This window comes from Sarcophilus harrisii, chromosome 1 (genome assembly GCF_902635505.1).
Source record: "Sarcophilus harrisii chromosome 1, mSarHar1.11, whole genome shotgun sequence".
Taxonomy (NCBI): Eukaryota; Metazoa; Chordata; class Mammalia; order Dasyuromorphia; family Dasyuridae; genus Sarcophilus; species Sarcophilus harrisii.
In genome coordinates this window covers 329,206,938-329,229,591 of record NC_045426.1, presented here as the reverse complement: position 1 = coordinate 329,229,591, position 22,654 = coordinate 329,206,938, and the positions used below count along the sequence as shown (strand labels likewise).

General features: G+C 34.0%; 1 long non-coding RNA gene across 2 annotated transcripts in view; it reads left to right on the top strand.

The window, feature by feature from the left end:
- LOC116420468 overlaps positions 1–21,985 on the top strand; it is a 68,186-nt gene extending 46,201 nt beyond the window's left edge. For both annotated transcript variants that reach the window (XR_004230798.1, XR_004230799.1), the window contains 2 exons: positions 21,255–21,314; positions 21,902–21,985. This is a non-coding gene — a long non-coding RNA (uncharacterized LOC116420468). The remainder of the gene's footprint in view (positions 1–21,254; positions 21,315–21,901) is intronic.
- The last annotated feature ends 669 nt before the right edge of the window (positions 21,986–22,654 follow it).

Genomic DNA, 22,654 nt, shown 5'->3' with positions numbered 1-22,654 from the left:
GGGTGTTCAGAGCCCAGAAAGGAGCTACACATAAAAGAAACTTCATGAGTATTTTAGGAAAGGAGAAAATAGCTTTTAGTAACTGAAGTCATATTTTATCTAGTATGTCATATATAGTAACTATTTCATCTATAGTAAGTAACTGGTCACATATGTTATTTATATATGTTTCTCAATACCATTTTGTTATTAGAGACTAGTCTCCCTAGCAATCTTGTGAGTGGAGGAAGAGAGAATGTATCTCTATTTTGGGAGGTGGGAATTTTTTTGTAACCAACTCTTTGCTCAAAGCTATCAGCTATTGATTGATATAAATGAAAAGCAAAGCGTAATAAGCTGAAAACCTCATTCCTTTAGGGATACTTCTAGAACCTTTAGGGGAGAAATCATTTATTTTCTGAAAATTCTCTGGGATTCACTATGGTTCCCTAATGTGAATGGAAATTGGGGAAGTAGTCTTTGAGGGGGTGCTACATAGGAAAATAATAGTTTTAATGTTTTATAGTCATATGAGGGGAATGGTCATAATGCTTTTTGAGTAAAAAAAGAAAGAAAATAGAGCTACAGAGGGAGAGAGAAAAAGTAAGAAAGAGATGAAGAAACAAACAGTAAAAAGAAAACAAATGAATGAAAATGAAGCTTTTAAAAATGCCCCCAGACCCAGAAAGTCATGTAATTATATGAAGAAACAGAGATAAGAATGGAAAAGGAATTCTTTAGAAGGAATTCTATAACTATACATAACAGTTGTCTAGTTCTAGGCTTGGTTGTATATGTTTTAGATATAGAAGTCTTTAGATATTATTATGGGTTCAGCATTATTTTATTATTTTTTAAAATTTGTAATAGCTTTTTGTTTACAAGTTATATGCATGGGTAATTTTACAGCATTGACAATTGCCAAACCTTTTGCTACTATTTTTCCACTCCTTCCCCCCACCCCCTCCCCTAGATGGCAGGATGACCAATACATGTTAAATATATTAAAGTATAAATTAAATACAAAATAAGGATACATGTCCAAACCATTATTTTTCAGCATTAATTTAAACAATTTTATTTTTGAAAGCTTATTTTCTGTTCATTTGTTTCATTGCATTGATAAAATCAAAACAAAGCAAAACAAATAATTGCTTAAATTAGATTGGGATAGGGTTTGGGAAAAGGGGAAAGGTCCAAATGTGAAGCATATCTCTTAGACAAACTGACTTTCAAGTACCTTAAGACTCAAGCAGTTCAGTCTCTCAAAGATTAAAACCATTTTTTGTCAAAAGGATTTTCAGTCACATACAAATAACTAACCAACTGAAACCAAAAAGCCTTTTTAGATGAAATGCTACCTCGTCCATTCTGTATGCATTTTTAAAAAATCTTTGTTTATCCCTATTAAATTTTACCTTGTTGGATTCAGTGCATCATCCAGATGACTGAGATAATTTTTTGGGGGGACGAGAGGGCAGAGAATACTGATTTTATCATCTATCTCTGCTTTATGACACCTGTAAACTTGATATACATAACTCATATTCTTAGAATTTTAAATACACAAAAGAGTTTTGGAATGGAAAAGGTCATCTAGTCCAATCCTCTGCCACAAAACATCAATATATACACAAATGTGCTTAGAAATGTTTCTATAGCTTCTCAATACATAACCCAGTTATTTTATTTTAGATAGTTTGAATTGTTAAGCAGCTCTTTACATTGAACCAAAATTTGTGTCTCTGATTATCTCTTGGTTTAAAATCTTCCCTCTAAAGCCAAGCTTAAAAAAATCTGATGGATCTCATGATGAGGCCATATACTCATACTGACAGAGGAAATTACAAGTACTACCAAGCCTGCGCCAGTGCTTTCTAACAAATTATAATCTTTGAATGTTAGAGTAGGGCTTAAACTTTTTCTACTCACAACCCCTTTTAAGCCCAAAAATTTTTACATAAGCTCAGATATATAAAAAACACAAATCAAACATTTACTGATAATTGAGTGACCCACCCATTCAGTCATTACCCACAGTTTTAAGAAGCACTAGAGCAGTGGGCTAGAACACTAAGATGTTAAATGACTTGCCCATGATGGAGTAGCCAATAAGTATCAGAAATTTGTAGAGGAATGGAAGGATTGAATCTCTGTAATACTTCCAGCTCTCTACAGAACTTGAACCCAAGTCTTCTTGACATTAAGCCTGGCTCTACACACATTTTATAATGTTCTCTTTTGCACATGAGAGTCCCTTTAAGTATCTGAAAATGATTCTCATGGCTTATATAAGAGAAGCATTTCCAATTCATAGAAATAAATAATTTTATAAGACTCAGAGATTAAAAAAAACTCTTAAATATTCAGGCTAATTTGTCTCCTTTTACACATGAGAAAGCTGAGGAGGCATAGATAGATTAAATGAAATAATTGTTCCACATCACAGAAACTGTAAGTGATAAAGCTGGGGTTTGAACCTAGATCTTCTGTCCCCAAACATAGTATTCTTTTTAGTATGTCAATGTTACCCCAATAGATTCTCATGTGACATGGTCTCTCTCTCTCTCATTGATTTGGTTTTTTTCCTTTGCACACAACATAGTTTATATATCTCTGCTAAAATTTAACCCTATCTATAGATCCTGGTACTTATAGGTTTTGTGACCAAGGCAGGATAAAGCTGGGTTATTACCTTCTTCATTCTGAATAACATACCTCTATTCATATCACCTGGGATTACCTTAGCTTATTTCTTTAGTTCATACCAGAACAAAATCCATCCTGCTGAACTAGTCATATTGCTATCATAAGGTATATTCTGTACTTTTCTTCTACCAGTTGGATTTTTAAAAAAAACATTTGCAGTCAACAAGCTTTTATCATTCTGTTCTACTCACACTCCTAAATGTTGGGAATGCAAAGAGGTAAAAACAAAACTAAACTAAACAAAAAATCAGTTCCTGCCCTTAAAGAGCTTAGATTTTACAGGGAGCACACAATGTATAAGTAACTAAGTTATATAACAGAGTGATTAGAAATCATTCTAAGAGGAGAAGGTATCAACTGCAGTGAGAAGTGTGGAGGTCTCTAAATGCAAGATTTAATCTGAGTCTTGAAATAAGATTTTGGCATAGGTGAGAGATTTATATTATCCAGTTCAGATATCTCTAATTTGTCTACAAGGTTATCACGAAAAATATTCAAATAAATGATTGAAATTCAGATATGCCATGTATTATCTATCTTGCTGATTTACAAGTCTGGTGTTCTTTAAAAAAAATAAAAACCCAACAAAGCTGTCTAGTCTGGTCTGATAATTTTAGCAATAGATTTTGAATTAATTTTGAATAGATTGGCAATGTCTTATTAATCATAGACTTCAAATCTCTCTTGATTATACTGTCCTTCCATACACAAAGACTTTTTTTTATGATAGAGAGACAGAAGTAATGTTCTCTCTCTAATCAAATGAATATATTAAATGGCCACAGGCCATATTTTCTCAGTAAAATAGCATCTCCTTGAAGACAGCAATTGTTTTAACCTTAATGTTCTGAGGACCTTGAACCTAATAGACGTTTAGCAAATATTTGTTTAATTAAATTTGAACTGGATGTAAAATACTTATCTGAATGTTCCTATTCTCTTTTATATATTATTGTTATGCCATTTACCCCAAATTGTAGATGTATACTTTTTTTGTTTTCTTTTTGTTTCAAGCATACCTTGAAATTAATTTTTATTATCTTTGGATTTTTTTCAACTTTGGGTCATATTGAAATTGAACTTTTTCTGAGATGATTCATCAAGTTCTCTGCTACTTTTGGGGGCTATTCTTTTAAATAAATAAATAAATGTATGTATGTATGTATGTATGTATGTATGTGTCTATAGCTCTCAAATAAAGCATCTAATATGTACCTATAGATCATTTCATCCAAATTTTTGCACATGCCATATAAAATTTAAGTCAAAGAGAGTTCCTGATAGTCACTTAAATATCTTTAAATACTTCCTCCTTTCCCTTCTTCATTGGGATTTCCAATTATATCATCAGATTTTCATTTTTGTAAGTCTTGTTGTTTTGTGTTATCTTCCCTTTTTAATGTTTTATATTATTTCAGGCTTATAATTTCTCAGAACTTTTAAAAATATGTTTTCCTAAGATCTGGGGCACATATCTAAAGTCAACATTCTCTTCATTGTGTTTTAGGAACTTTTAAGGTAACTGACTTTTCTTCAAAGCTTCACACTGCTTCCCCTTTACCAACCATTTCTTCCTTCTTGGTCTGAATAGCAGTAAAATTCATTATTTTTCCTCTACTTTCTGAGAAATGGAAGGCAGGATGAAAAAGCAAGAAAGCATTGTTGTAAAGATCAAATGAGAGAATTGTAAAACACAGCACTGTTCCTAGCATATAGTAGGTGCTATAGTTAATTCCCTGATCCTCTTTTCCACCCCTGCTCCTCACTAATAAATGATGAAAAACTATTACCTCCCTTGTTATGCTTATTATACCTCTTAATAATATAGTACAAGATCATATTAGCTTATTTGGTGGCTCTGTGGAAGACACTATGATATAACTTGCTGGATCTAATCAGGAAAACCTAGATTATAAATCTTGGTAGAAATACCACTTACAAGCTATGTGACCATAATTAACCTCTATGAGCTGTAGTTTAATGGAACTACAGGAAAAATGGAAATGGCAATACTTGTAGGGCCTATTCTACCAAACCATGTTAAAGCTCAAAAGAGATAAGGTACTTGGAATGTTTTTACCAAATTAAAACAATAATATGAATGTCAGTTTTTGTTATGATATCATGCAAGTAAGTGTGTTCAAGTAATGTCTTTTTCCCCACCATGCTTTCCTTTATGAACAGCTGTCCAATATCATCCCCATCTCAAACTTATTCATTTGACATTTTTAATGTAACCTAAAGAGCAAAAAATTGTACACAATTGGTGGACAACTGTGGGCCACATGATGAGTATTATTTACATTAATGCTTAGGATTTAACAATATGAGATCAATATGCCTGGGAATACAAATAAGAACATTATATATCCCATAACCTTTTTAAATATATGATAGAAAATAAAGACTAACACCAATTGATTATTAATTTGATAACACTGAAAAGGATTAAATCAGACTGCAATGCAGGAAAAAAATACAGGGAAGTCAGAGTGAAGGGGACTTACTGAAGTACAGAAATCAAAGTTTAAACTTCTAATCTCTAAGGACCAGGGAGACTTGGTAAAGAGCTCAGATAGAACGCAACTCAGTCAACATATAATAGGCACTTGAAATCTTGAAAATGTTTTCCTAAAGCCAGAAAAGATGAAATAAATATATTGGTGACTGCAGCATGGTAACTGAATTCTCATGGAGTGTGAGGTACTACCTTGATAAACTGGTGGTACAGAGGTATTATAAGATTGATGACATTTCCAAATTTTGACAGCTATCCAAAGGAACATTCTGGAGGGCAATTGTGAACAGATAGCAAGTGACTAAATATAGCCACATACTCATACAAACAGTATATAAAATTCAGAGACAGAAAGAGGAGAGTTTAAGAAATTGAACCATTAAATCCTTAGGTCAGGCAGGTGCTTTATTTCAGGCTATATTCCATTCCTCATTCTCAGATCTTTCTCCATTTTTGGTTTGGTCTTTTGATAGTTAAACTCTGCAATATCCATGAAACAATAAGAACTGAGATTCTAGATGTATCATCGAAAGTATAACTTGGAACACATGAGAAAAAAGAAACCCCAAACTAACTGGGAAGTTTTCTTCTTCCCAAAGCTTCAGGGAGTTTAGTTCATTCCCATTTTAGTTTCATTTCCATTTTTTTGTAAGAAGAAATTGACATATTATGTCAGTGCTGATATACAGCTGTGAGAAAATAAATTTTAGGATAAAAGCTGGTGAAATCTACTTATAACTACACAGCCTGAACTCATACACACACACACACACACACACACACACACACACACACACACACACACATCTCTCATCGCCCCTCCCCCTTATATATATCTTTGGGTTCAAGGTCAGAAATTCCAAATAAATCAGCTATTCCTCTCCTTGGTTACTGAATAGCTACAGAAATCCATCACTTTAATAGATTAATAAATAGTTTAAATGTTACATCAACATAGAAATTATTATACTAAGAAATATATGGATAAATAGGTCATGACTTGTAACTAAAATAAAAATTAAGGTTGTCTGCATCTCTTAAGAAGTGATGACTGCTTTTTTCCAAATTAAGAGATTATACTTCAAGTATGTCATCAGTTTTTGACACATCCCATGAATATAAAACTTCTTTTAAAATACATATCTCTATATTTTCACACCACCATAATTTCTCCAAGTTTCTCTCTTAATTACTCCTCCCAAAGAGTCATCATATATGACAAATAGTATTTTTAAGACAAAAAAATAAGAGGAAAAGATCAGTGCAAGTGATTAATGTATTTAAATAAATCTGAAAATATATACAATGTATAATGCTCTGCAAAATGATGGACTAGGAATCTCTTATATTTCTTCTTTGTAGTTATTCTTTAAATTTTGTGACATTCACTTTTAATTTTTTCTTTGCTATTTCAGGCTATTATAGTTATTCTGGATATTGTTTTCTTGGCTTGTTTACTTCACTTTGTATTAATTCATGTAGAAAAATCTATGCTTCTCTGAATTTGTCATATTGTCATTTATGTAGCACAATAATAATATTCCATTATATTCATGTACCACAATTTGATTATTCCCTAGTAGGTTAATATCAACTTTCTTTCAATTATGTTATATTGTGTGTGTGTATGTATGTGTGTGTGTGTGTGTGTGTATGGACTTTCCTCTTATCAGGGCCTTTTTGGAGGGAATAAGCCTCCTAAGTGACTCCTTAGGTCAAAGAAAATGTAAATTTTAGGTACTTTAGTTGCATAATTACACATTGCTTTCTAAAATGATTATGCTGATTCACTGTTTTATAGATAATGTATTGGAGTACCTAATTTCCCACAAGTCCTTAAATATTCACTGTTCTTTACTTTGGCATATTTGTCAATTTCAGGGTTGTTTTGATTTGGATTTCTCTTTATTAGTAATTTGCAGTATTCTTTGACAAGGTTTTTAAGAATTTACAATTCTACTTTTGAAAATTTTGTTCAAATTCTTGCGCCACTTAATTTTGGGGGAAAACACAATTTTTAATGTTGTAATCTAATTTATGCCATAATATTTGATTTTAACTTTCTCCAGGTTGAATATGATACATTGTTTCATTTTGTATCCCCAATATTTAATTGGTTCATTCAAATTAAAATGATGGTTTGCGAGTACTTATAAAAGGAATGAGGGATCATAGGCCAACATAAATTTATCAAGAACAAGTTATAGTAGACTAGCCAAATGTTCTTTGTCAATGAGAAGTAAGGGAAATACCATAGACAGGATGGCAGGGGGATTTAAGACCATGCTACATTGACTGCAGTCAAAGTCAAGATGCTTGGCATTTAAAAGAAGTGACTTGGGAGGCAAAATACCTGTCAAACCTTGTAAAAGGCTATAAGGTAGGAGACAGATTAAATTTGTTTTACTTGACCCTTAAGAACAAATCTGGGTGGTAGAAGTTAAAAGATAAGTAGATTTCAGTTCAGCATAGAGGGAAGTTTACTAACAATCAAAGATGCACAAAAGCCAAATGAACTGTCTCGAAAGGTAATGAGTTTTTCATCACTGGGAGACCTTCAAGAAGATGCTAGATAATCACATATCAGGGATGTTTTAGAGAACATTTCTTTTTAGGTATGAGTTGGATTAGATACCCTCTAAGGTCACTTCCAACTCTAAAATTTGATAACCATATTTGATTTCAGATAAATTATAAATGAATAAATAAATACATTAGCTCTTTAGCTTCAAATGCAAGCAACTTATTTGGCCAATGGTGAAGTTCTCTAGAAATCTCTTGACCCTGGGGTTTTCTTTTTCATTTTTATGAGAAAATATTTTCTACATTTTTCAAAGAATGTTTTTGCTTGTGAGATGCTGAGAATTCACTAATAGCACAGTATTGAGTAAGTGTCTGTTTGGGGAATTACATCTTGGTTGTATAGTATTGTTTTGATTATGGGGAAAGAAAAACTTTTGTTTTTATTGGGATGAGGTCAGCTGTTTTGTTGAAAAAAATTGATTAGAAAGTAGTATGAAACAGACAAGGTGAGCTGAAAGTATTTATTCTATGCTCCTCCTATGAGACAAATTCTCAGACAAATGTAAGAAGAACTCAAATTGACAGAAAGTACAGTTATGTGCTGAATGAGTCCACTACAAATTTGTGTTATTTAATCTTAACTGGATTCCTACCCTTGCATGGCAAGTCTGATTTCCCCCTAATTAACTCCATTGTACTTCCCAAAGTGGCTGGTGCAAACTTTCTCTTGTTTCCACAAATTTGTTCCATAACCTCTTCTGATTCCTTTGCAAGACAATAGAGACAATCAGAAGTTTCCTCTTTTCCAATGTATTATACCTCAAAATTCCTTTACATCATTGTTCTTTTTCTCTTTTTTTTTGTCCACTCTGATGAAGAGGTGACCTTTTATCCCTACCAAGTTCAATCTCTCTTTGCCTGTGCCTTTGATCTCATCTCTTACCATCTTCTTTGCTAATTCATACCCTCCATCAACTCCTCTAGAATCTCCAATCTCTCCATATATATTGCTTCCTTCCCTACTGCCTCAAACATATGCAGATCTTTCCCAGTTTAAACTTTAGTCATCCCCGTCATTTCTTCAAGCTATTACCCAACATTCTTCCCTTCAGAGTTCTAGAAAAAAGCTGTTTACAAGTATTGCCTCTATTTGCTTTCTTCTGATTCATCTTTCATTGTCTTCAGTCCTATAACTTGTCTGAAATAGCTCCCTCTAAGATTATGAATGATTGTTTAATTCTTAAATCTAATAGGTTACTTTTTGAACTCTCTGCTATACTTGATATTTATGATTACCATGTGGATATTCTCTCATCCTTGAGTTCTTTTTTGTATAAAAAGTTCTTCCGTATCTTAAATATTTCTTCATATTCACCTATTTATTGTCCATTCATGCCCCATTTCTTAACTAGAAATATCACCTCCTAAAGTTCTGTTCTGGAACCTACTTCTCTGTCTCTCTGTCTTTGTTTCTCTCTTTGTCTTTGTCTTTGTCTTTCTCTCCACTCACACACATGAACACATAAACAATTTCTCTTGGTGATTTATTAGTCCCCAAGAATTCAACTAATAACTATTGTAATAGCTAACATTAATAAATTTATTTATTTTAGCATTCATTTTTAACATGTTGACTTCTAAATTCTCTCACCACCCCTTCCCTGACAATTAAAAAGGCAAGCAATGACTTATCAGTTATGGATAGAAAATAAAGCAAAACAGATATCCATATTAGCTATGTTGAAAACATGCAAGAAAACTAAAAAGAATGAAAATATTATGCTTTAATCTGCTCTGAAACTCCATTAACTCTTTCTCTGGAGGTGGATATATTTTTCATCATAACTCTTCAGAATTGTCTTAGATCATTTTATTGATCAGAATAGCTAAATCATTCACAGTTAAACATTATACAATATTCTAACTTATATTTTTATAGTGCTTACAATGTGTCAGACATTTTGATAGGTACTTCACAAATATAATTTTTGATCTTCACCATCACCCTAAGAGATAAATTCTATTATTCTCATTTTATGGATTAGAAAACTGAGGAAAACAGGGACTTGCCCAGACCCACATAGCTAGTAAGTTATCATGTCTATGAAGTTTAATTCTAAGATTTATGCATATATCCATAGTTTTTCTCCTACATTCCAAACTTGTATTATTAGAAGCCTGTCTATATGAATCTCAAATTTATCATATCTAAAACACAACTCTTTCCCTGCTACTCAATTAACTCCCTAGTTAAGAAAGGGCAAAATAATTGCCCTTTGTAGTACTTATCCAATACATACAGAATGATTGAAGTCGCATTTATAGGTTGTACATGCAACTATATATCAGAGTGTATAAATAGATCTTTTCTCTGTTTTTCTTTGGGAAATAATTTGGCTAAACTTTGAGTATATATCTGTATGTATCTATAGCTATATGTAAAATTTATGATATTCTTTAGTGACCTGTGCTTGATGAAAACAACACAATGTCGGCCTCTGAAATATTTGGAAGATCTCATCATGTGTAGGGAATCCCTTTTCAATTTTGAATTCACATATAAAATAATGACATGCCCACTTTGGTGGGCATACATTTCCCTTTCTTATGCCTCATTTACTATTAATTATCAGAGGATAATTGAATTAAATTATCTCTGTTATTACATCTTTCAGAGACTTTTATATGATTTTGACATACACATTATCAAAATTAATGTACTTTGAAGTTTTTCATTCAACTGGAAATATGTTTATCATTGGATAGTCAACCTTATGTAAAATATGACTATAAAAGTTTTTTTTAGTGATTTTCAGTGTGCTAGGGTTCCACATGATTCAACAGTAATAAAGTTGAACATGTATATTATTGTTTCTATGTTTAGATTTAAGTTCTGAGAGCAAGGCCCTATATCAAGAAGCAAAGAAAGATAAGAGTTTTTGCCAATTACTGTTCTTCATTAGTATGTGTCTGCAAAAGTACATCACTGTTGGGGGCAGCTAGGTGGTGCAGTGGATAGAGCACCAGCCCTGAAGTCAGGAGGCCTTGAGTTAAAATCTATCCTCAGACACTTAACACTTCCTAACTCTGTGACCCTGGGCAAGTCACTTAATCCCAATTGCCTCAGCAAAAAAAAGTACATTACTGTTTATTGCAGATTGATAGATCCCACTGGTACATACAAGAGATGATTTATGAAAAAACAAACACCTGACATTAAAAGTATGATCATATTTATAAATTTTGCAAATGCATATATTCTTACATGTATACAGTCATATTAAAGAGTGTACCTCATTGTATCCTCTCACTTACTGGCCTATACTCTAGATGATTGCTTATCATGGCTGTTCCTTATTCTGTTTCTGAGATTAAAGAAAATTAAAAATAATTTTTACTGAAGATGTTTGCTTTGACATTCATCTTCCAATAAGGATAGTCTCTTCTGGGCTTAATTTGACTTCTTTATGTGCCAAGAGGAAACTTTGTATCTGAAGAGTAGGCACACAGATAAGTGAAGAGGTCTTTATGAGGTACTTTATAATTTCCTAGAATGCTGGGAGTAGAAAGTGTATTGATTAAATATGTCTTTAGAAAGTCTTAAGTATTTTCCTTTTTTTCTATTTTTAAAAGGATTGTTGGTGAGAAAAAATGAATTTACACAACAACGTCAGCCATGCTAGATAGATATTCATTTTCCAGTCCTTAATCTCCACACTTATCTGGAAAGTGTCTAATTTTGAAATTCTATGGGAACTGTCCAATTGTTTGTGCTGTGAAAACAAAATTGAAAGGCAAACATTATTCTCAATTGGAATTTAGGGTCATATTCAAGACTTTTTTCAATAGTTGATAGACCTGACCATTCCACAATTCCCGTGAAGCTTTCTAATCTTTTAAAGATATTTACCACAGCCCATTTCTATTTCTGGGTATTCAAAAGAGTATTCTATAGCCAAGATAACTGTATAGTGTGACAGAGGGAACAACACCTTAATATAAATCAGTCTAAATTACTTATGTTAGTTCTGGTATCCACCATTGTTTTGATGGAAAATAAAATCGGGATTCTGATGATTTTTTTTAAAAAGTAAGGAAAGTAATTTTCTCCAACCCAGATTTTAAATGACGAGAGAGGAGAAAGGATATAATATAGCTGTGCTAGGGATGTTTGTCTATGACTATAGTTATTCTTTCATCTTTTCCATAATTATGTAGGATTTGCTTAAGTTCATGTCATGTTAATTGCTATTCCCTAGACATAAAAATTCTTTCCATAAGATTTTGACTTCAGAGATGGTGAAGAAATGTATGATGAGGGGGAAGCTAAGACCAAGAAAGATAGCAACAGCCTAAGAACTAAAATAAATATTTCTCTGTCCCCTACACTTTCTCTTTCATCTATTTCAACTTAGACAATCTTGGTTCCACATATCTTATTATTTTTTATTACTTTTCTATATTTCACATTTTATATTTCAGCTAAATTAGCCTACTTCATTTTTATTGACATTGATATTCCCTCTTCTCTAAGTTCATGACACTTCTCTTTTAATTCTCCTCCCACTTGTCATTTTTTTCATCTTCTTTGCTGGTACTTCTATTTCTTGCCAACCTCTCTGTGGGCATATATGCTTTTCCTAAAGCACAGTTATGACCATGTTCCTTCTATAAGGATCTTTCTTGGACTCACTTTTCATACTTGGTGATTTCATAAGCTCTCTTGGATTCAATTATGATCTTTATTCATATATACATATATGTATATATATCAGATCTATATATCATTCTTCAATCTCCTTCCTGAGTGTTAGACCCATATTATAACCTGCCTTTGCCATATCACAAATTGCCTTTGAGATATCTCAAAACAGATGCTCTATAGGCCTCTCAAACTCAAAATGTCCAAAGTAAAGTTTCTACCTTTCTACCTTTGCCTCTGAAACCTTCCTTTTTCTTCTGAAATTTCCAGTTATTGCCAAAGGGGACCATCATTTTTCTAGACATGCCATTATATAAACACAGGGTCATCTCCAATTCCTAATTCTTACTTCCCCTAATTGAAAAATCCTGTTCTTTATACCTCTGCAACATATTTCCCTCTCCCCCTACCTCCCCTTTTCTTCACTCATGCAGCCCTGGGTTAGACCTTCATCTCTCCTTAACTCTACTATTGCAACTGGATTCTAGCTGACTCTCCTATTTCAATCCTTTCCCAACTCAGAGCCACTCTGTATATAGCTGCTAAAGGGATTTTCTCTTTTTATAAAAATGGATTTATTTAAAACAATAAAAATCAAAATAGAAAAGGAAAGAAAGACAGAAAAAAGGGGTTAAAAAAAAACCACATCATCATGCCCAACAGCATATCATGAAGGATTTGGAATATGCAACAATAAATTTCCATTTCAAGAAAGCATATAAAATAATAATAATAGACCTTATATTCATGACTGCCCATCTTTCCTTTGCTTCCTTGTAGGTTATTTTATTCTCTGCTGTGCCAAAGTGATTTTCTTAAGTTTTCTTAAGTAATTCTTCTCATCTAATTATTCATTTAATAAACTCCATTTACACCTTTTTATCTCTAGGGTCAAATATTAACTCTTCTGCTTGTCATTTAACATTCTTCACAATCTGGCCCCTTCTTATCTTTCCAGTTTTCTTACAAATTACTTACTTCCTTACAGTCTGGTTCGGCCAAACTGGCTAACTCACCGTTCGCATGTAGAACCCTCCATCTTTCATCATGTCTTTTAACTAGTCATTCCCCCATGCTTTTCCCTGCTTACTTTTTGCCTTTTGGACTCACTTTCTATAAGACCCCATTTAAGGGACACTTGCAAAAGGACTTTCTGATCCTCCCTTACTACTGGTTTCTTCTAAGTTTACCTTTACTTACCTTTTCTGCCTCTTGTTAATACCTATTAATACATATGTTGTTTCCAGAATTAGAAATAAAAGCTTGATGGCAGGGACTGAAACGTATGTATCTTTTCTTTATATCTCCAGTACTTAATACAATGGCTGGCACATAGTATTCACTTAATAATTATTAATTGATGTATGTATGTTCTATATATAAAGTAGAATTTAAGTTCCTTTGAAAAAATTGCTTGTGTGCCTATCAGCAAGCACAATCACTTCCCATCTAATAGTCACTTAATACATGGCTGTTGAATTGCATAAATTCTATTCTCATTCTATTTTTCCCTATTCCCCATCCATATTTCACCCTATTTTATTATTTCTTGTCTTTTGTGAGGAATTATGTAGGAAGTCAGCAGCGAACAAAAATCAGTAAGGCATAGAGTCTGTCCTCAAGGAGCTTATGATGGCCTACTTGGGTTTATAAGACATATAGAATTATTACTTTAGTCCTGAAAAGATCTGTAATTACATCTGAGAAGCTACTAATTATACCAATTATGGATAACTTTCTTATAGGTTTTATGAACTTTGAGGAAAATAATCCATTTTTCAATACATAACCTTCTGCTGTTGAGTATCTCTGATAATTCCTATTTATTATCAAGCCCACAGTGGAATCATTTCCAGCAATATTGGAATGATCAGATCTTGAGCATTGCTGACACAGGACTCAATAACCTAGAGTTATATACATGATTCTATAAATTACTACCATAGGACTTCACTGGGGTAAGATGTACACCAATACTTCTAATTCAGGTTATGAATATGAAGGCATCATTATAGGATTTCAGTGGGGAAGATATCTGTACAAATACCTATAATTATAGTTAGAATGAAATAAATGCATTAGAAGAAGTATAAACAAAATATAATGAGAAATTCACAGGGGTATGTTTACTTCTTGCTACAGGGATCAAGGAGGCATCAAAAAAGATTGATCCCTAGACTGGGTCTTGAAGGAAGGTTAGGTATTTCAATAAGCAGGGATTAGATGGTATGAATTTTAGATATAAGAAATGTCAAGAGCAAAGGGGTGGAACTGAGAAAAGGCAGGGCAATTTCATGCAACAGTTTGGAAGGGGGCATAGAGGGTATATAGAGAGAGGGTATGAGAAATCAATTTGGTATAAAAGGTATATTATAGCCAGATGTTAGAAAGACTTGAATACTAAGCTAAAGAGTTTGATCTTTATTCAGTAGTCAGCCGGGACCAATTGAAGGTTTTTAATAAGGGCAGCAACACAATTATATCTGTGCATTAGGAAGATTACTCTGACAAAGGATAAGAAGGATAGGTTGGATCGATGAAAGACTAGAAGTAGGAAGACTAGCTGGAAAGTTATTGAAATAATATACTAGAAAGGTAATTTGGGCTTGAACTAGGGTTGTAGCAATTGGAATGTAAAAAAAAAATCACTCACTCCAGAGTGATAGCAATGTTTTGAATGTGGTGGGTGACAGAGAAAGAATCAAAGATGGAGTTGAGGTCTTGAGAATCTGGAGTGATAATGCCATTAACAGAAAGAAAGAAGTTAAAGTCAGGTTTGTGAAGGAAAATGATCAGTTTGGATAAGATTTCAAACCTCTCTTGAGATTTTGTTGCATGCCTACATTTGTGATTGAATAAAAAAACATACTTATTAAATGCCTTCTAAGTGCTAAACACTATGAAAGTGCTGGAGATACAAACAGAGAGCACACAGGTCCTGCTGTCAAGGAACTTCATATTTTCATTGTGGAAGAAAACCCATATAAAAAGACTCAATTTTAGAAGAGATCCTAAGGCCCTAGTGGTGGAGCCACAAGATGGATGGAAGGTAAGGCAAGGAATCCTTAGAGTGCATCATGTAGGGTGCCCTTAAGGAAAAGTGAGGAATAGAGTGGGCCTGAGTTTGGGGCAGCCAGGTGGTATATTGGATAAAGAGCAGGGCCTGAAATCAGGAGCTCTAATCGACTTGAGTTCAAACCTGGCCTCAGATACTAATTAGTTTTATGATCCTAGGCAAGTCACTTAACCCTGTTTGCCTCAGTTTTCTCATCTGTAAAATGAGCTGGAGAAGGAGATGACGAGCCATTTCATTATCTCTGCCAAGAAAACCCCAAATAGGAACATGAAAAATCAGATGTGACTGAACAACAAAAATTTGGAAGCAGCTAGACAGCTCAGCGGATAGAATGAAGTGTAATAGACAAGCATCTTATCAAGAACTCCACAAACTCGAGGATGAAGCCAGGAAAAGATTTTTATTCACAGTCTTGCAAGACAGAGTATCTAAAAGAAAAGGCACACTCTAAAAGCGCCAAAACATGATTTTTAAATATTCTGCTCATGAAATGCCAGTTTATCCCCTGATTCCCACAGTGTATCTGGAGCACCTAATACCCCTATCCCCATTACTTCTCCCCTTGGCATTCACCTTACTTGGATGTGTATATTCTCCTTCTGCATCTAATAGTGTGTTTCTTGTTCTAATTCATGACTTCCCTCTATAAATTTCACTTCCTTTGTTCCACTTAGCCTACTCTTGTAACTCTCTAGAAACCAAACCCTTATCCAATTCTCAGAAGGAATCAGTAAGACTTGAGTTCAAATCCAGTCACAAATGGTGTGATTCTGGGCAGTCTTTTAATCCCTGGGTGTCTTAATTTAGTGGGAAAAAATGGCAAATTACTCCAGTATCTTTGCTGAGAAAACCCCATATGGGGTCACAGAGAGTTGGACAAGACTAAACTCCCAAGATTTGAAAATTGTTTTCCCTCTGGTTTGGATAGGACGGATTGTTTAATGTTTGTCCAGGAAAGATAAAAGGAAAAAGGATGATAGTAGGGAGTTGGAGGTGAGCCCCTTTATTTATTCATAGCCAAGGATAGAAATTTCCTAGAAAAAGAAATTAGGAAAGAATAGTAACCTGATTGTGAGAAATAAACAAAAATCAGTTTTAACTTTTGATATGACCAGGAAATGATACCCAACCAGTAGGATCTAATCTCACATACATGTGGGTGAGTCCACTCCCTATGTCTTTGAATTTTGCTAAGGTTGAGATTCCAAGAGGGTTTCTACCATTGCCCAACATAAGGAAAATCCATAGCAATAGGATTTAGTTCTAACATACTCCTCTTTTCTTTCCTAAACATCTGAATTGTTGTTGAAGGACAGAATATACTAACATTTGGTAGAAGACAGTTTAGGTGGGTATAGTTTTGTTTTAATAAAGAAAACATTCCTTAATAGAAAGCTATTTATATTTAACTAATTATAATATTGAGAGAAGATAATTAAAATTATTTTTTTAAGTTTATAAATGAAGAATTTCTGGAGTATTGGTAAAGCACTTTGAATAAAATGAACATGATTCCTGGAGTGTACTCTTTCTGGTTATAAGAATTCTACTCCCAAAATAAAATGAAATCAGGCAACAACAATATGCAAATAGCCCTCTGTAGACAAGGTGCTCATCTCAGATAAGACACATCTCTAAAGGTCTGTGGTCTTTCTCTAGAGGTCTGTGACTTATATAGAGCTTTTCAGAGATTTCTATGCTGGTAAACTTAAATGGAGCACAAAAGCCTTAGGCTCATTATCTCTTATGATCCAGAATATTTAAGCAAGTCAATCTATTTTATTCTAGTACAATTAATTTAATCTGAAGAAACTTATTACTGGGGATAGCACTTCCCTCTGGGGATATCTTCCCCTACTTTTATTTGTACTGGTGGTCCAGGTCCCCAGAGGGTAACTGCTATTTCAGTATCTTTAGGGTCCATAGCTTTCACTTCATTTCTCTTCCTTATGAGGGGTCACAAAGCCTGGGTTTATCATTGTCCTTGGGTGACTCTCTTTCATACCCATATTCAGGCATTCCTCTTTTTAAAGCCCGTTACCACTCTGGAGAGTAGGCTATTGCTACTAAGTGGACTCTGCTGTCACCTCTATATAAAGATGGGATTTTTGATGGGATACCAGGATCTCTTCAATCCACTTGGGTAATGGAAGAAAAGAGAAACTCTCTCCCCATCCCTCCTAAGAAATATCCTTTCAGTAGTTTACTGGAATTTCTCCACCATTAGCCTGAAGTGATTGAATTCTGTGACTCCAGATTGGCTTGACATTATATTCATAGGCCTGTAAGTGTGTCTTATTCTCTTTTTTAAATAATAGCTTTTTATTTTCAAAATATATGCAAGGATAGTTTTCAAGATTCACTCTTGCAAAACCTCGCATTCTAAATTTTTCTCCCTTTCTTCCATATCCCTCCTCTAGATAACAAGTAATCCAATGTATGTTAAACACGTGCAGTTTTTCTAGACATATTCCCACAAATATGCTGTACAAGAAAGAAAACAAAAAGCAAACAACAAAAAGGTGTTGTAATCCACATTCAACCACAATCCTCTCTCTGGGTGTAGATGACAATATCAGAGTTTATTGGAATTGGCCTGATTCACCTCATTGCTGAAAAGAACCAAGTCCATCAAAATTGATCATCTTATAATCTTCTTGTTGCTGTGTACAATGATCTCCTGGTTCTACTCACTTCATTTTGTATCAGCTCAGATAAATCTCTCCAGGCTTTTCTGGATTTGCTGATCATTTCTTATAAAATAATAATATGCCGTAACATTCATATGCTAGAACTTATTCAGCCATTCCCCAACTTATGGACATTCACTCAGTTTCCAGTTCCTTATCACTACAAAAATGGCTGCTACAAATATTTTTGAATATGTGGGTCCTTTTTCCTTTTTTATGATCTCTTTGGGATGCAAATGAGTGGTGACACTACTGTATCCAAATATTTACATAGTTTGATAGCCCTTTGGGCATAATTCCAAATTGCTCTTCAGAGTGATTGGATCAGTTTACAACTCCACCAACAATGTATTAGTATCCCAGTTTTCCCATATCCCCTTCAACATTTATCATTATCTTTTCCTATCATCTTGTATCTTATTAGTTTACTCAAAACACATCCATCCAACAGGTCTGGATTTTCATCACCTCTCTTTATTCAAAAACCAAACACCAAAACAAATCCTCTCAAAGTAATAAAGCACTTGTTTTATCTTTATACTTTGTCATTAATTGGTTCAACAGATTTATCTGTGTCTTTTGTAATTACTTTTTTGAGAAGGAAATGGAAACCCTCACATTGGTAACAATGAATGAATGGCAGTAAGAGTCACAGGAAGGGAATCATTGTCAGGAAATATCTATTTTATGACATGACACTTGATGTTGGTTCAGAAATTACTAACCACTTGTTCTCACATGATAATCTTATTTCCATGTCCTCCCTTAGTTAAGCATTCTTCCTACAAAGTTTTTTTTTTTTTTTTTTTTTTTTTGGATGGCATAATTTCACTTCAAAAAAGATTAGATTTTTCAATCCATTCAACTAACTCTGTAATTCTGTTGAGAGGGACAGGAACATTAGCTGTAGTGGCAGTAACACAGGGTAAATAACAGCTCCCCTTCCTCCTATGGAAATATTGTCAGATGCCACACACTAGCTTTTAGGAGAATGATGGAAGTTAAAACTCCTAAGTTTGAGTGAAAACTGGAGGACTTCCTGTTGGGAAGCAGTATGAATCAAGGAAAAAAGGTCTTTACAAAGGCCTGAGAAACTCTCGTGCATGTCAGAGAGTTGAAAAAGTTATTGATTAACTCCACAGGCATGTGCCTGGGTCAGTCTCACAAAAAACCAATCAAGTCCCCTTTTCATATTCTAATTCCTTCCCCCAAACGGAAGTTGGAATTTTTGGAAGGAAATCTCTGGAAGGGGTAGAACATTGGTATAGATGACAGTCAAGGACAAGTGAATCAGAGCTATACCAACAGAAAAAGTTAGAGCCAAGAATAAAGAATAGAAGGTTTTTGGAAGGTGGGGTTACAAACAATGTTCTAGTCATTCTGGAATTACCTCTTTTATCTGACCCTTTGGTGTAAAAGTCTTTGGTGAAAGGTGAAGAGAGGGCTGAAATGGGTCTATTTTATTTTTCAGTTATTTACTTGGTTAATCTTGTAGTTAGATGCTTTGCTATTTGATTTATGGTTCATCCTTGGTCTATTGACACACAGAGAGATTATATTGGATAGGTGCTTGAGCTATATTTGAAAAGCCATAATTATTCCCCAAATCCTATATTGAACATTGAAGTAGTAAGGAATTCCAGAATTGTCTGGGACTCACTTATTCATTTAAATATAGAAATGCAAGTATATATCATTGAAGAATGGAGTATTTATTCTACCATGCTGTAAGTTTTCTTCATGATCCCTATAATAAAGGTGGAAGGTATTTTTCAGGGAAGTCATTTTATTCAATATGGAAACATTTTTTTCTTATCCCTGGCCTTTCCATGACCTCAAGCACATGTATATACCAGTATCTACTATATAGCACATTTATAATCTCAATAAGAGGCAGGGCTCATTGCATATTGAGTGGGATCAATAGAAGCCCACGTTGGAAATCTTATACTCATAAAGGTACTATATTTGACTTAAATTATGTGTTTGAAATAATATGCAAATTCCTACCTCTAACAGATCCAGCCTACTTTCTATGCCAGTCAGATACATTCCTGGTCTGAGTGAGGGAAAATGTGAGAGTAGAGGGATAATGAAGAACCTATCATCCCCCAATATTCAGGACTACACTACTTCCTTTAGTCCTTACCTAACCCTTTAGATCTCTAGCCTAGGATGCCTCACCTGGACGGATAGGAGAAATTCAGGTGTGTATAAGGGATCATTTCCATCTCACACAGCTTGGGTGAGAGGAGCATCAAACTGAACATATGTCATAATTAAGTTTTATACAGCATTTAAAATGCACTTCATGGAAATTCCTCACACGTGGAAATAGAAAGATGGAATAGAATAGACTTAGATTATTATGGTGTCAGTGATTTTCAGTGAAATAACACTTCCCGTACCAGCTCCAGTTTCGAGTGGGAGAAGGTAAAAATAACACAGTTCCTGAAATTGTTTTTTCTTTTTTTTTTCCAACAAGCTTATGAGGAAGTTGAAGTTCCTAAAAAAAGAGAAGTAAAGGTTTATTGGCCCTTTTCAACTGCTTTCCTATAACTCTCTTGCATAACTTCTTTCTGGACCTTTCACCTTTCTCCCCCCTGCCCCAAAATGGTTAAATCATAGAATTTTGTATTTGGAAGGGATTTATAGTTTTTTCTTTTTCTTTTCTTTTCTTTCTTTCTTTTTTTTTTTTAACAAGAGAGGCAGTGTAATATTGTGGAAAGAATACTAAGCAAGTAAATAAGGTGGTTCAGTGGATGGAGCACTTTCAGAAGGACCTGAATTTAAATATGACCTCTGATACTTACTATGTGACCCTGGGCAAATCATTTAACCTTTTTTGGCCTCAGTTTTCTCATCCATAAAATAGAGATAATGGTAGCACCTACCTCCCAAGGTTGTTATAAAGATCAAATTAAATAATACTTGTAAACTACTTTGCTAATATTTGGTACATAGTAAGTGCTCTGTAAATATTAGTAGTTATTATTGATTATTACTAATCTCGAGTCAGTATATCAGCATTTGAATCTGGTCTCTTCTTCTTACTAGCTTGGGTGACTTCAGGCAATTTGATGAATCATTTTGAGCTTCAGTTTCCTCATCTTTAAAGTAAGTATGAAAACACTTGAATTAGTTACCTCACACATATTAGGTTAAAACATTCCAGATATCATAAAGAATAATAGAAATATTATTATCTCTCGCTGTTGACCATTTCTACTCCTTAGCATTTATAGAACACAGATTTTTTAAGCAACTGGGGATATACTATAATAGAAAGACAAATTAGGAGATGTGGACTCTGTTGGGGTTCAAGGACAGAGATGGATGAATGGGGCGGCCCTAAGTAACCAGTTACAGTACCTCTACCCACTGCATCACAACTCTCTCCCTTTGAAAATGCCTTCAGCTGAAAGTAATTAGGATGGTTTCCATGGTACCCTTATCAAAACATCTTGCCAGACAAAAGTAATTTCTCTAAAGATGCAGGTGCACAGCATCTGAGGCCAGGCTGCACCATAGTCATTCCTCAATGCATATCCAAGCAGATCAGTATCCAAAATATTCCTGCTTAACTTTTCTGTTGGCTTTGAATGGCTAGCTCTTGGCCCATCCAGGAAAAATAAAAATCTCCTGTTAAGTATACAGATTTCTGAATTCTTCAGTAAAGAACATATTTTGGTTTCTTTTCCTAGTTTTGCCCAGTTTTGCCTCAGTAGCTTCAGAAGTTGGGTGGAGAAATAAGACCTAAAAAGACTTCAGTGACCTGGCAAGGTAATACCAGTTTTTGAATTAAATGAAATTTGCCTTTGGCTCTTTCCCACCTCTCAGAGAACCCCATCCAGGAAGCAAAGAACCCTCCATGACAAGGAGATCTGGGATCCAGCTACCAAGGATACCCAGTACAAAGCAGGGTATCAGAATAGGACACCAAAGTACCCCTATCTCCAGCAACCTATAGACTTTCCACCGATACTCTCATAAAAGTTTTTATGCATAGTTCTATCACAAAATCCACAGTGGAAGTGTCTGGTTAGAAGCATTTTGTTAGCTTAGTTATCAAGAGAACAGATTAGATAGAGATTGTCACAGCTTAAAACTAGCAAAAGTCCCCAATGCATTGTTAGAATTACTATTACTAAGAATTATTCTGTGGTTTACTAGAGCCCTCTTCTTCTGCTCCTGATTTGGTCTTGTTAATTTGGCAACAATTTCCCAGGTTTGAGCTAATATCTATTTTTATGCTTTTGCCTCAATCAGAATCTTTTGCCATGGCTCTGTGACCTGAGCATATGATTGTTTTTTTAAAAAAGTTGGGTAATTTTATCTATATTTTAACAAAATAACAAAACAGAATAATGGAATTTTTCTGAGAAACAATATCTTTTCATGCATAAGATCATATATATGTATATGTTTACACATATGAAGTATTACAGTATTGCACA